The sequence below is a fragment of the Seriola aureovittata genome, chromosome 9, assembly GCF_021018895.1.
Source record: "Seriola aureovittata isolate HTS-2021-v1 ecotype China chromosome 9, ASM2101889v1, whole genome shotgun sequence".
NCBI lineage: Eukaryota > Metazoa > Chordata > Actinopteri > Carangiformes > Carangidae > Seriola > Seriola aureovittata.
In genome coordinates, this window is record NC_079372.1 from 7,830,062 (window position 1) to 7,845,509 (window position 15,448).

Genomic DNA, 15,448 nt, shown 5'->3' on the forward strand with positions numbered 1-15,448 from the left:
GAGGCGTTTCAGTCTGGAACAAAAGTGGAGGACTGGCCAACAGACCAATATTACTATGTTTTGTCAAATACTGAATAGTCTTTTGATGCTTCACAAAGTATGAATTATGAATATGAAAATGTTGCACTGTTATTACGTTATTGCAATCACAATGATCAGTGTGATCTTAAGAGTAATAATATTATTGCAAAGTCGTGTCTCAAGTCGCCAGCAGAGTTTTTGCTCTGTACTTATACTTTGATGACATCCACAAGTCTCTTAGAGCATAATTCCAGAGCATTCGGCCTCTTTGTTCATGAACCGTGACTAATGCTCAATATTCATGTGAGAACGAGAATGGAGTGATCAATGTGGCTCACGGCTTTGAAGGGAGCAACGCAGCAACCTCCCTCCTCCCTCCTCTTTTCCTCTCTCTCCCTCTGTTCCCTCTTTTACTCCTCCTCTGTCGCCGAACCCAACGAGCCGCATTTGTCACGCCTTTATAAGTAAAAGACCACATGAGCGCACGGATGTTCTCTCTCTCTCTCACACAGCATGCCGTAGCATGATGCAATCAATTTCAACGTTGTGTTCGTATGCATTCGGATGAGTGTGGATGATTACTGACTTACTAAGTGTTCGGTAGCTGGGGCTGGCAGGCCGCTGCTTTACACTGGAGTCGTGACGCCACTGGAAAAGCTCGGGACCTGACCCACATGCAATAACATTAAAGTCAACGTAGAGTGTATTAATTATGAGCCTGTGCAAAGACGGACACAGATGCATAAACAGTAAAAAACCGTAGGAACATAGGCACAAAAGCTCCCTCTGTTCTCCCTCTCACACATTTGCTCTGCTCATTTTCATGCTGCAGATTAGACTTGTTGGCTCACTTGCTGAAAGGAGGGCACTGTGTCCCTGATAGCAGCCACTCGCAGGATTTCCAGTGAATCCTCCTATTTTCAGTTGAACCACCGACACTCACACCTACTCTGCTCGGATTACCTCACGCGCCTCCACTGAAAGAGCTGCTGGAAGTGATTGCTCTGTGATTGTTGTGTCATTTTCCTGGGAATGGTGCTGGGATGGAAGACTTCATATGCCACGAGAGTAGTCAGGATAATGATATCTATAAGCTCTCTCTTAAAAAAAAAAAAAAAAAAAAAAAAAGAGTTGAAAATGGCTTCATATTCCTAAATAATCCCTCAGATTGGGAAGGATTTTAATGCTTAATAGTTTTACTCAGGGGGGAATACATTCAAATGTGGTGACTATATTTAAAATGCAAAACCGTATGAATGAATATGGATTATGCTTCTATACTTACAGCTGAACAGAACTCTATATGCAGGCATTTAGCTTTCTTTGTCTACTTCCTCTTTACTATATAGTAGGAATGCTAATATTTCTGGGCAGATTGCTGAACCTGAAATCAGACATTCAGTGGGAACTGCCTTCTCAACTAGAGCCCATCAAGAAGTTGGAAGGAAAGGTATCACTGTCTTAAAATAGGCTGTGATGGGAAAATATATGCGGGGATAAACTCAGCAAAAATAGCTCACTCATCGAGTAGGATCATGTGGTGAAGGAAGAAAAAATTCTATAAGCTGCTTTGAGAACAAAGAAAAAATTTGGGGAGAAATTGCTAGAAGGGGGAAAAAAATAACTTTGAAAACAGGGTGTCATGAGAGTGATGGGTCTCCAGAGTCGCAGAGAACTGGAAGGACTGGTGTTGATGCAGCCCATGAATAAGGAATTAGGCCTGAATGTCCAGTGGGCAGCTGAGCGCTACCCCACAGAGCCACGAAGTCTGAGCCCAAGGGAGGGTTCATCTCATTCATCATTAACTGCAGCTTAAGGTGAATGAAGGCAGAGGAAACCAGAGAGATGAAGGGAGGGTGAGACGATGCGGGAGAGGCAAGGGGACAGGCGAAGGCGGAATTGAAGGAAGATTGTTTAGGGGTTTGGGAAGCACATCAAGCTGTGAGGGAAAGATGACCTTGAGAATAAAGAAAAAAAAGAAATCATGGATGCAAAGAGGAATAGAGAGAGGAAGCAGGTGAAAGGTGGAGGAGGATGGTTAGGGTAGAGGAGGTGATTCCTTGGAGGAGATACAGTATGTCTTTTGTAAACCCACACTGATGTCCATGAAGACATCAAGACACACAGTTGCACACACGGTGATATGACCTTACCTTTTGCGGACGATGATGTGTTAAGCTCTGATTTGCAATTGTCCTATCAGTACTCTGATTACAAGGATAGAATGAATAAGTAGGCCACTTAAACCAGTTCACACATACTGCAGGTCAGTGTTAATAGTTTTTCCATATCAGCAGGAGCAGCAGATAGGTCACATTTATTAGCTGATGAGACACTTGAGGTGAGGTAGAAGAACCTCATCAGAACACATTTAGAGTAAAAAGAAAAGTACAAAGGAACATATAGTATTATAAAAAGCACTGGTATCAATCTAAGGGCTGATTGATGCATCTAAAATGAGTACAAAGATGCCACAAATCCACGTTTACCTCCTCTGGCCTCTATTCTTTAAATGAAAATGTCAGAAAAATGAATGAACTACTCACAACTCATACACATGCACCCTGTGACAAGGGGTTGCAAGTAGACATTGATTTGTATTAAAGCTCATTTCAATGTAAAGTATTTATTATTTAAAGTAAATATTCATTATTTAATGTGCAACAACAGTCAGAGTTAGGGAGAAAAAACCATTAAAGTTCCCCTCCAGACACATTTCAGTATGTACTTAAAGTGTGTACAAATACTCTGCTATGATTAATGTTTTTAAAAACAAAAAATAAAAAACTCTGAAAAGAGGGTGGAAGCTCATCTACACTTACTTCCTCACTGAGAAATTGTGGATCTGGCCTTGTGCCCCACCCGCCACTAATGCTTGCGCTAGGTTGACTGCGTATCAAGATGGTTAGCGTAGAGAAAAGTCGGTCACGCATTTGAGCATCTGTTGTGCACGTAAATTGGGGACCAGCATAAGAGCAATAAGCGTATAGGTAGCATCTTTTATTTTTTTATGTTGTTTGTTAGCTTGTAACTGGCAGTGGCTATGGGAGCGTTAGCGGTTGTGCTAATGCAAGCTCTCGCTCTCTTTACACTCTGAAAAGTTTTTCGGGTCCCTCAACCCCTAACCCCCTCCAAACCCTTGCATATGAAATAATCAGGACTTTTCTAACTTTTGCAGAAATGAGTGTACTCATGTTGAAGCATTGCTCATACAAAGAGGCTGATTGGGAAAATTGGTTTTTGGTTGCCTTTAAGGGGTCAGAAGCAAAGAAAATTGGCTAAATTACCATCATTTTAACAGAATTCAATAATGTATTTTTCTCCCACAGCAAATCTTTGTGAACTGTGGACGGCTCCTTCTGGAACAAAACTCTGTGAATATCGGTCCTAGTCCGTCAGTCTGTAGTTAATTGATGGGTTCATCTGAAATGGAATAGCAAGCTGTCAGTAGCCACCAGCTGTGGACTAACATGCTTGGTCAGCCAGTGTTCAGCTGTAACTTGAACACTTCCCCCTGTTCTTTCTCCGTCTCTCTGCATGTCTTTCTCTCTCTGTCTCCGCCTTTTGTCTCACTGTTTTGACAGATGTAGCTCAACTAAATCAACACACCAGTGAAATCAGCCTCTGAGCGAACAGCAGTTTCAGCTCAGATCGGCCGCCTGCTATCGATTTTCCAGTGAAATGGGAATTCAGTGCGCATATATATATATTATTGCGTGCATGTGTGTGTGTGCGTGCGTGTGTGCGTGCGTGCGTGCGTGTTGTTGGAGGGCCTAATTAATTCCCCATTTTCCGCACGCGATTTTGATGAGTGTCCCAGAACGCGACGCTGTCTTGGCAGATCACTCGTGCTACTCTCTGACTGTCTCTCTGTGGGTTTCCATGTAGTATACCTACAAGATCAGTACAAGTGCCGGCAGCAAAGATGTCTAGGAGAAATGGTTCAGACAATATGTAAATTATGTACAGCAAGCTAAGAAGACAGCCGGGGTGGTATGCTAGAGGTGACCGCATCATGCAATATGAGCACTGTTCATGCAGGTGTTCAAAGTTCAGTAGAATACATTCAGTTTGAACATTCCCCTCACTTCAAAGCAGAGTTGCAGCTGTATGTGTGTTTGTGTGCATGTGTGCATATGTGCCTTGATACGGTAAAAAAAAAAAAAAAAAACACTGGTGCATTGTCTGAGGATGCCTTGCCTTTGATGTTGCAGAGGAGGAGAGTGTCTGTTCTGCAGTAAAAGGGCAAATCAACTGATTGTTAATCAACGCAGAATGTTCTAATCACTTGGACCGAGACGCTAATCACGGTCTCCTCCCTGACTCTGATCCCTCTTTTCACTGCAGTGAGAGAACTATAGAAACACAGTGGAGTAGGCAGCTTTAAGAGGAACTGATGAAAACCAGATGAAATGTTTCCTTCACTCTGTCCCCTCTAAACTAACAGAGTGAGAGGGTGTTTGTAGTGGAGTTCTTTTTTTTTTTTTTTTCTTAGATAGGGAAGTGGATCAGGTGCATTTTGTAATTACTGTGTGACGGGGCGACAAATGCATACACTGTACTATGCAAACAAAGATACAGGCGCATAGACACACACACAGACACTAATGTCTCTAGCAGGTCAAGACACAGCTGTTTCATGGTCTGTAGCCCATTTTAGTTCTGAAAATACACACACCATAAATAGACCACTGTCTTTGTCACTGCTTCTGAGCGTTTTTTGTGCAGAATGTGTTAATTTTTAGAGCAAAACACAAAAGCAGATCAGTATTCAGAGTGTCTGTCACTACCATCATCAGTTTCCGTCCAAGTGGTGAGGGTCTAAGGCAGGGTGACACATCTTAATGATTGGCATAATGAATGGAGGATAAGCCTCTGTGAATTCCAGCCTCGGTCTGACAGAGGTGATCAATAACTCTATATCGCACCATCTCGTTAGGCTCCGCCTGGACTGCCAAAGAGAAGGCGCCTCCTCGTAGCATCTGATGCAGGGAGCATTATTGGGCTCGACATCATTCACACAATAAGTCTCTTCCTCGTCAACAACCTTCACAAAGAAGGCTCTTATCTGACTTTTGAAGGAACAGAAATGAAACAAGTGAACCACAATGACGGATGTGAGTGTTGTTAACTGCAGAGTAGCTGTCAAAAGAGTGATCAAAGCAAGACTGTCAACTTTGACTGCGATGTGTGAGGTGTAGTGTGCTGTGGAACGTAGGAAGCCGTAGAACAATATAGTGTAAATCATCAATATGCTTCAGATTGCATTTCCATATTTTTCAACTCATCTTGACTTTTTTGCTCTTTATGAGGCACTGAGGCCACATTGGTGCATTTTTTCCAGAAAAAAAAAAACTACTACTATTTGGCAGCGATATCTCTCGTGTCCCTCCATCACACAACTAATGTGGCGAAGCACTGAATCAGCAAACAGCAGAAATCCAAGAATGCTCGGTCACAATGTTGAATCTTTTTTGATGCCTGTCTGATTTATGGTAATAAGGCTTTAGAAGAGCCTCCTGAATATACTACGCTCCTCTCTCTTTTTGGGTTTTGGATGAGAAGTGCATTTTTAGCAGGAACACAATGACAGCCCGGCAAACCAAGCCAAATGCCACAGAGTAAATGAGATTACATCTCATTATAAACGGATTCATCTGCTTTGAATACAGTCCAGTTCTTTAAATCTTGGGACTTTCCATTAGCAAATTACCGGCGATCCCTGGGTGGACGGTAAAGCCACTGGACATATAAGGGGCTTTTAATTTCTGATTCACATGTTGCCTTTCTGTCCATTTTCTTTATTTGCACTAAAGCATGATAATAAAAAAAAGAAAAAATGCTATTCTGTCTACAAAATACCCTTCCTCCTTTTCATAAAAGACTGTATCTGGAGTTATAATATAAATTTCACTCTTCAAATTGGATGTTTAATAAGTTTATAGAAAGTTTTGAATTATACAATGGATGTAATCAATTATAGAACAGATGTTAGATTAGCTGAGGCTGCCTGTCAGTCAGGAAGAACAAATGAATGAACTGAATCTCTAATAAGGTCATAGCTAATTGCTCACATGCTGATAAATAATAAAAACAGTCATTTTGTATGAAGTAGCAGGGATTAACAGACGCCATAGAGGGATAGAAATACCATCTGTGTGGGACAATGGCTAGAAATGTGGATTTTGTTTTTTTAAATGTATTTCAAGTTAAAATGTTATGTCTAGATTAACACAGTAAAAGAGTTCCGAACTGCATTATTTTAGAATGACTCCATCTTCTTTGTTTAACCTTCAAATGAGGTTTCCCTCTGCCTTAAAAGCAAGGCTCTTTGCTGGTGCAGCTGGAGTGAAGCCGGACAAAGAGGAGGGTGAATGAGGAAAGGAAAAAAACACTGAAAGAAATAATATCGGAGCATGTTAAAAAAAGAGGATGGGACATTAGACGGTGATGAGGATGACGAGTAGGAGGAGGAGGAAAAGAGATTTATTAAGATGACCACTGTAAAGACAGGTTCACATTTTTGCCACATGCCACAAAAACAGTAACTCAAAGTGGAAATTCACTAGAAAACTGTAACTTAGCTACAGATTTCTAAAGCCTCATATTGGATTTTGCTGCTTTTCAATGCATTTTTGGCACAGATCAAGGCTTGTGGATTTTCTTTCCCATCATTGAAATTGCTTTAAAGGGGGGTCTCTTCTTATAGGCTGGTATGAACAAGAGAAACAGTTAAAGCAAACTAAAAACTGTTTTGAGGTTCATATGGACAGATGGACATAAGGACAATGTTGTTTTAGGACAAACTTGAGAAGATGTAAAGTTATCCTTTAAATAGATAAAATAAAGGGCTGGTGAATTAAAAAATGTAGTAAGCCGAGGTTTCTTTTGGAGAAACCTATGTCAACCATGTGGTCTTTTGAGAAACAAGAAAAAGAAAACAATCTCTAAGTTTTAGTTAATTTAATGAATTAATGAACATTGTCGTCAGTCATGTTTAATTCTCCTCGCCCCTGTAAATGATTCTGACATATCTTGCTTTCTGTCTATCCTTTGCAAGTGCGCCTGTTCTCCTGGCAGTTATCTCTGCCAAGATTGATGCATTCTGTTCACACAGCATCTCTTTATTGCCAATAATGAAAATGAACCAGATGAAAGCAGGAGGGCTGAGCTCGTGCACTGGCAGGGCCAGGGGTAGTTTACTCAGTTCTCTTAATTAGACCCCCCCAAATCCCCAACGCTCCCACTGGCAAAGTTTGACACAACCTGCTCTAATTGCTATCATGCACAGATGTGATAAAGTATATTTGCTGTAGGATAAGGGGATTAGGATGCACTCCATGCACAGATCTGAACCTTGGGGATATATAATGGGAACAGCAGGAAATGTTTTGGTATGAGGAAGTTACTACAGAGAGTGAGGTGTATATGTTAAGTTAAGTAATGCAGCATCAATAGGATATTGAACCAGGTGTCTCTGATGCGATTGCTGAAAACTTCCTATCGCCCTGAACACTGAATTCATAAACAGAGCTCCTGTATAACAGATTAGTAGAAACTAATTTAAAATAGATTGTAGCTTGCCATCCTCCAATACCCCTCATGCCCTTGAATGATGGATCCAACCACTGATTAATCACAGTCTTGGGTCTGAGGGTTTAAATTCATCTATTAACACCATATTTGAGGTCACTGCAACTTTGGAGCAATACACGACTTTCCATATACCTCTCCATATTACTATGTCCAGAGCAGACAGCCACATTAAAACTGAACCGACATCCTTTCTCCCTCGGGCTTGGACTAAACTACCGCGCCTGCAAAGTGGGGCTGCAAATAGAACCATTCCCCGACTGAACCACACTGACCTGGACACACCTGAGACAGCCGTCAGCCAATCAGCAGGCAGGACATGTGTTACACAAAATGGGTCACCTGCAGCAGTGATATGCAACGAAATTGTATCTATGTTTTCCAGTCTTTTTATTCTATCTATCGATCAATCGATAGTACTGAGTAAGGCTTTCAGTTAGGTCCATTACATTCACATTTTCAAAGAGGGCATGCTGGAATTTGATTGATGGATTTTGACATTGAAATTGCCCTCTCCATTAAAGTGTAAAAATTACTCAGCACTGCGTATACTACAATAAGACCATTTACCCTGGCCAGAATTCCCACTTGAATTCTTCGTATTAACTGTAATGTATTCATTAGTCCACAGATCACTCATGGTAGGGTTATGTTCTGCTGTATTAGCCATGTATAGAAAATAATGAGTAATGCACTGGGAGAGAAGCACTGAAAAAAAAAATAAATATAAAAAATTCAACTGTATTCTGCACACAAAAACCCACATTAGCACAAAAACAGGCACACAGACGCATACATTTGAATCATTCATTTATGGTCACTCTATATAACATATATTCGCATAAACCTGCATGTGTGCCCACACATGCTAACACAAATTTATTTATGCCCATATTATATATACTATACTATATAACACTCATATGTTACATATACACAGAAAATAGAGATGCCTGCTGCTGTCATTCAGACCAGTGTTGCTGTGGATACTGCATAGGCATTGGCTCCTTCCCCATCTCCCCACCCAAAAGTGACGGTGTGATCAGCAACATCACCATCACCTCAGTCCATTACTCTGTCTGCTTCTATCCTTAACAGTCTTCAGTATCTGTCCTCTGCTACAAAAGGACAGCCAGCTCTCCCTGAGTTACATTTGATCTTGTCAAAGTCACTCCTCACATTGCCAAACCTGATGAGTGGCTACAACCCAAGAGGCAGAAGACTGTCTCACACCGGGGTACTTACTTTCCTTTGTCTGTGTGTGTGTGTGTGTGTGTGTGTGTGTGTGTGTGTGTGTGTGTGTGTGTGTGTTACATGGCTGTGTCTATCTGTGTCCCAGTGGATCGTCTTAAATGTGTTCTTTCACCCACATGTGTGACAGAGGTTGTGGCAGCAGCACTATTTTTGTTTCTTTCATTTCTTCTGTTGTGTCTTACAAACACTCTGCTCAGTGCCCAGTGGACTGACTGCAGATCGAAGTGAGAAGAAGTGGAAACACGGACGAGCCCACACTTGATAACAGCATTTTTGGAAAAGATATAAAATATACAGTGAAACCCCCAAGTGAAGCATTCATAGTGAAAATCTAGGGAAAAATATACTTTTTTTTTATCTGTCCATCATCCATCCACTTGTCAAAACTCAGCTTGCCTTTCCCTGTTTTGAAGAGATAAGGAACACGGCGTGCTCAAAAAAGTATAAAAGACAGCTAGAATATGTCTGACTTACTCAATAATGTACTGTAAGCCTAGCTTTGAAAAATATTGACAGTTGAGTCGTGCCATTACTGTAAAAATATCTGTAAGTTATCAGCGTTCTTAAACGATATTCTGCTTTGCATTTTGCCGGCATAATGTGAGGTTTATTCTCCTTTCCTTGATGACTTTGTTAATAAAAGGCTAGGAGGCAACAACTGCTCTACCAGACGGACCTGCCCTGATTAGTGCTGTGCACCCTTATTAACCTTCAATGATTACTTCTCATCATCACCATTAGGATGCAGCGGACTTACAGGTATTTAAGCAATCATCCAAGAAGATTCCCAACTCCTAATACAAACGAAAACAGAAGTACAAGGACTCCCGGAAAGAGATTGGTTTAATTAGGCAAAAACAGTAAGCTTTTATTTTGTAATGCACAACACTTAATGTGGATTAGCAAAACTGTCAAATATAGAATCAGAGGACTACATCCGGCTTTTCTCTCTCTCTGTGACGATTTCCCCTAACCAAACATCTGCAAAGTGATTTGTGTGATCCTTGATATTTACTATGTTTGATTGCCTATGTTGGGTAATTGGATGCACAGGAGCCACTGGAATGAGAACTGAACGCTCTATTAATCTCACTTAGAAGCATTAGAGATGAGTCACCCGGAGTAGGAAAAGAGAAGAGTGGAGCAACGCGATGCTCTTTTCACCTTGGACCAACAAAAAGTTCTGTCTCCCAGAAAGGAATAAATCCTTGCATGTGTGCTTGTTTGTTTGTGTTGAATGTAGCGGTGTCATTAGTAATTTCAGGACTACTTGCCAAAGATATGTTTGGTAATGTGGTGTTATTACATAGTTTGTCCACCAGATAATATGGGCAAGTTCATTTTTCAACTGTACAATGCCCTGATTGGTCACCATTCTTTATTTATGGCGTTTTCGTTAAAAATTTTCAATTACCTTATGTGTTTGTGTAAAACTCAAAATATCCATTTTAGTATCAGCCTTAAATAATCCATTATCAGTGATTCATTTTCAAACTGCTCTACATGTACCTTGGCCCATCACCACATCTGTCAGAGAATGACAGGGTCTTTGCAGTCCATATTTTTCTAAAGTAGAAAAGGAAACTGGGGGCTAGAGTCAGCTTAAAGGAGCTATTTGTAAATTCCGCTATTGCTACATCGCCAACGTTAGCATTAACAGCTGTTTACTTAACAGTCTAGAAGAAACACTGCAAGTTCAGCATTAACTTCATTCTTTTACCCACCAAGAATCTCCATCGGTGGAAAGCAGCACCAATGTTGACTGCAGCATTTTTACAAATGTGATAACATTTGACTTTTGTGTAGTCATGGTAATATCTACGCAAATGCTTGACAGTTGAACAATACCGTACTGATGTAAACAGAAAAATCTGTAAAGCAGATTGTTGCATGCTATGTAAGATGCCCGGCCTTGGCCTAAATGGTTCATTACAGCTGAGGCTAATGAACCTGTTTTTAGAGGTAAGTTACTCCATCACAAACTAGAGTGTTGGAGAAGTGGAAATTTTCACCTATTGGTGGTGCTGCATGAAAAGTCAGGGGAGAAGCAAAGCCCTTATGATTCATCATCTAGATACTATGAATGTCTGTACTGGATTTCATTGCACTCCATCTAACAGCTGTTAGACAGTGAACCAAAGTGTTAGACCAATACTGCCATCCTTAGAGCCACACAGCTGGCATGGCTTAAAAAAAGAAAAAAAAAAGAGCACAGTTAGTGGTCACTTCACAGGTTTACATGTTGTGGTACCTTTAAATATTTATTTGGACGTAGTAAACACACAAAAGCCAAAGTCAGAACTCCGCTGAACTGCTTGAAGGTGTTAACCTTATACAGCCTGTTTTAAATGATATATTTACCGTTTGCCATGTTGGACCCATCACAGTATTTGTATGAATGATCTGTGAAAGAGGTGTTTAGATTGAAGCTAGAAAAAAAACCATCCTTTGAATTTCATTCCTCGCCTTGTAAAGTAAAGTATGCTTTCGTATGGATGTGTGTGTTTGTGTGTTGCTCTGAAAAGGTTGACTCAGTGTGTGTCCCTCTGGCTCTTTGTTCAACACTGACTGTGAGTGATTAAGGGAAAAAGTGTGTCTGTTTAATGTAAATGTGGTGGTAGGCCTATGACGGGTAGATTTCTGCTTTCTCCCATGAGTAAATGTCTATGGAAGACACGGTCCTGAATGACAACCGCTGTCGGAACGTATTAATAGGAATTCCTAGAAAATATAGGAGGGAAATACTTAAATTGCACTGTGAAACATTTGATTTGATGTCCGTCAAATATTTTCCTGCACATAAATTTGTGTAGTTCCTGTGGCAGCTGATTTGTTATGTTTTATAACTGTAACGCGATCCTGCTTATGAGACTCCCATCTGTTACTCAACTGTGGATTTTTCTCACCTCATGGCAATTCAGGTTTATGGCTCATTAGAAGTTACGCAATACAGATAAAGTTACTTATCAAAGAAGTGCCTTCTGCACCTTTTTGCTCCTGGGGGGGGGGGGTTCAGCAGCTGAGTTCAGCGGAATTGGAGTTTGTCTGCATTCAAGGATTTTATGAAGTACTGAGTTGTGTGCAGATAACTTTAATGCAGTCAGGATGGAGACTCTCTCCTCTCTTGAGACCACATTTCTTTAAGAAAAAGATGGATTGTCCCATCCAAAGGTGAAGGGTGAACAGCTATCCAGACTGGAGGAGGCATTTCTGGTGCTTTGCGATGATCAAGTGCACCAGCTGCAGTGATGAAGACATATAGTTTGCAAAAGTTGAACCACGGTTCTTGACATTGTTCACACACCTGATGAGAAAAAACCCCTTTGTGCCTCCCCTTCAACATCCACCAGTCACAGCTCAGTGGTTAGAGACTCCCATTTAGACTCGAGGCATATAGAAGGACTACATCTCCCAGCTGCACCTGCATTTAAATGGAGCCTGATGAGGTTTCTGTGAAAAAGATCTTAGTTTTTGTGCTTGGCCTGTTGCCACTGCTGCACTGATCTGCATAACTGACTGGACATATGATAGATGGGTGAACCCATTTCCTGTCTTTCCTTTTAGATAGTGAATGCAATATGTGATATAAGGAACCATATCTAGCCTCAGCCAGAAGAGACGTCGAACCAGTGCCAATACTTAGTGATGAACTTGTGTTCTTACAGAGGCATAAGGTCATATCCATAATGTATTTTAAATCATGTTTTGATTTCATTATAATGCACTTATCATACTCTAATAGGATGGCACTTAATGCTATGTGAGCAACACTTCAAAATCAATTAAAGATGCTCTTCTTTTTTTGCAGTGTCAGCATTCATGGTCTCCAAAGTTTAAGGCGATGCGTAAATTAAAAAAAAAAAAAAAAAAAGAAATCACATTACTCTTTTGAAGCAGTGACAGAGCCACTATCCAATCGTCTGCTCTGTTTATCAACAAGAGATTATGCTGTAATTAGTTTTGTTACATGGGAGATACACAATCCTGTCCCTTTTGTAGGTTTGTAAAGTGGCTGGTTTCAAACGAGTGACCTTCACAAAATTCCACTTTATCAGCATAACTGGCAACATAGGTAGATTAAAAAGCACAAGCAAAGATGTGTGATGCCAAAACATATGGTGCAGACGTGGAAAAATGTATAGGATTTTAGACACATTTAATAGTTTGGGAGATACTAAACTATAACACGGCGTTAATGAATCTCTGTGATTAAAGAATACAAACAATCTTATTCCCAACAACCTGCTGCGTGTGTTCACAGGGAGGTCAGATGTGTGTTGGTTTCAGGGCTTTTCTCACAGCATCCCTGACTGAGGATGAAAATTATCCTCCAGCCTGTTTGCTCATTGCAAACTCAGTGTTAGCTCTTACACAATAAAGGCATGAGCGCAGTCACATTAACTCTATATTGTTAGCATCATGCATTCCCTATATTGGCACAGTCACAATTTGGATTTATGTTTGAGCTGCAGCAAACTTTCAGCTCTAAGCCACCATACTTAAATGACAAAGAGAAAGTCAGCTGTGCTTCTTGCTACTTTCCTGAAATGAGCGTGGTGATATACAATCACATCAAAGGTTGATTTAAGGTGGTACACAGAGCCTACTCTGGCAATGCTGCTCCCGTGGTCTCTTACTGAGAGCCAGCTTAGTTTGGGCATCAGTAGACAAAGCTTGACATTTTACAGGGTTGGAAAGGGTGCAGGATCTGCTGTCTTAGTCTCTTTGTGTGCTGGAAAGGGGCCAACAGCGCATCTATAACCCCCCCTGTGCCACTGACTGCCTCCCTGAACAGTAGACAAAGGGGCTGCCAAGTCAGTGTTTGGCACACCTAGTATAAACTCTACCACAGTCAGAGACTAAATCCCCAAAGGAAGATTTCAGATACCTAATGGGGATTAGACAAACTAAGAAGGCAGGTTGTGGGGAATTTATGAATAATTGAACTCAAGGAAGCCAGCAAACAAACAAATGCACAACGAGGGAAATGTCAAAACAAAAGCCTCTGAGTTTACTCATGTGAAGAAAGTGCCTAACAAGGGAAATACGGATTGTGAATTTGAATTTGTGTTTATTTTACTGAATGCTGCATGTGTGTGTGTGTGTGTGTGTGTGTGTGTGTGTGTGTGTGTGTGTGTGTGTGTGTGTGTGTGTGTGTGTGTGTTTGTGTGTGTGTTTGTGTGGGTGTGTGTGTGTGTGTTTGTGTGGGTGTGTGTGTGTGTGTGTGTGTGTCTGCCTTGAGGTGGCCGTCAGGAGTCAGAGGAGGTATCAAGACAACAGCAGTGAGAGCGACAGAGGAGGGAAATGAATTGTCACTTTTACCCCAGCATTTCTATCAGTAAACTGTGCTCTTTGGAAACTTTAAGTCACATCTCTCACAGAGGAAGTTTAGAGTTTCTCTTAGACACAAATACAAACAAACTGCATCGGGCTGGGAGCAGCATTATCTGCTTATATGCCACAGGCGCCTTTGAGAATGTCCTCCTGTAAAAAAAACAAAAAAAACAAAGAATGACCCTTTAGGTTGTCTGTGCAAGCAGCTTATTACAACCTGTAGTTGAGTTAGTTAGGAGGCCTTTAGCGACTGAAGTGATTATGGTCAGGTGACACAGTCTATATAGCATCACATTAGGAGGTGGTTGGGGTGCAAGGATCACACGACCATTCTACAGCCTCACCATTTATTATTGTCACCATGATGACGGAGATCCTGTACGTCTGCTGTTGTAGCGGCACTATTACAGGAGATGCTTACAGTGGCCCTGAGAGCTCAACACATGCAAATAGACAAGAAAACAAAACCAAACAGAGTCAGACAAACATCTTTATCAATTTGACGACACGTGCGCTGCAAACACTGACAACATATGCAAATACTGACAACATATGCAAATACAGAAAACATCTTCATCAATTTGAAAACACATGCCCTGCAAATAATCACAACACAACGGAAGTGTTTCCACGGGAACACTAAAAAGTGATGAACCTGGCTGGGACTTGTTGCTCAATGCCCAGTTGTGACTTTTGAAGTTAAAAGCATTGAATGTGTTGCGTTGCACCTGGATTCATCACTTCTTTTTTTATGTTGTTTTTTTTTTTGTTTTTTTTGCCTTAATCCCGATAGCAAGAGCGAGAGAGTGCCAGGAACGTCAGGGAGAGAGAGCGAGAGGATGATACAGAGCAAAGGGCCATGGATTGGACTCAACCCCGGGCCGCTGCTGTTAGGATTACGCCTTCATGGTACCGGCCCTACCAGGTGACCGCTGGAAACAGTTCAGTTGTGTTGCGATTATTTGCAGCACGTGTTCTCAAATTTATGAAGATGTTTTCTGAATTTGTTTGTGTTTTGTCTGTTTGCATGTGTTTTCTTAAGTTGCAGTGCAGTGAGCTCTCAGGGCCACCGTAGATGCTCCTACATCAGAGGGTTTGGGGCAAACGACCTAAATGGTCAGTCAGGTTGGAGGATTTGTTGGCACTCACATATGTTTAACATGTTAATAAAAATTCTTGAATTTTTTGTCAAGAATTAAAGTTTTTTTTTTTTTTTTTTTTTTTTTTTTTTTTAAGATAATACAAA

The 15,448-nt window shown here is 41.0% G+C and overlaps 1 long non-coding RNA gene across 1 annotated transcript in view; it reads left to right on the top strand.

Annotated features, from left to right (window-relative positions):
* Positions 1-15,335, top strand: part of LOC130175303 (uncharacterized) — a 31,748-nt gene extending 16,413 nt beyond the window's left edge. Inside the window, exons 2-3 of the long non-coding RNA XR_008828723.1 lie at positions 14,996-15,127; positions 15,245-15,335. This is a non-coding gene — a long non-coding RNA (uncharacterized LOC130175303). The remainder of the gene's footprint in view (positions 1-14,995; positions 15,128-15,244) is intronic.
* The last annotated feature ends 113 nt before the right edge of the window (positions 15,336-15,448 follow it).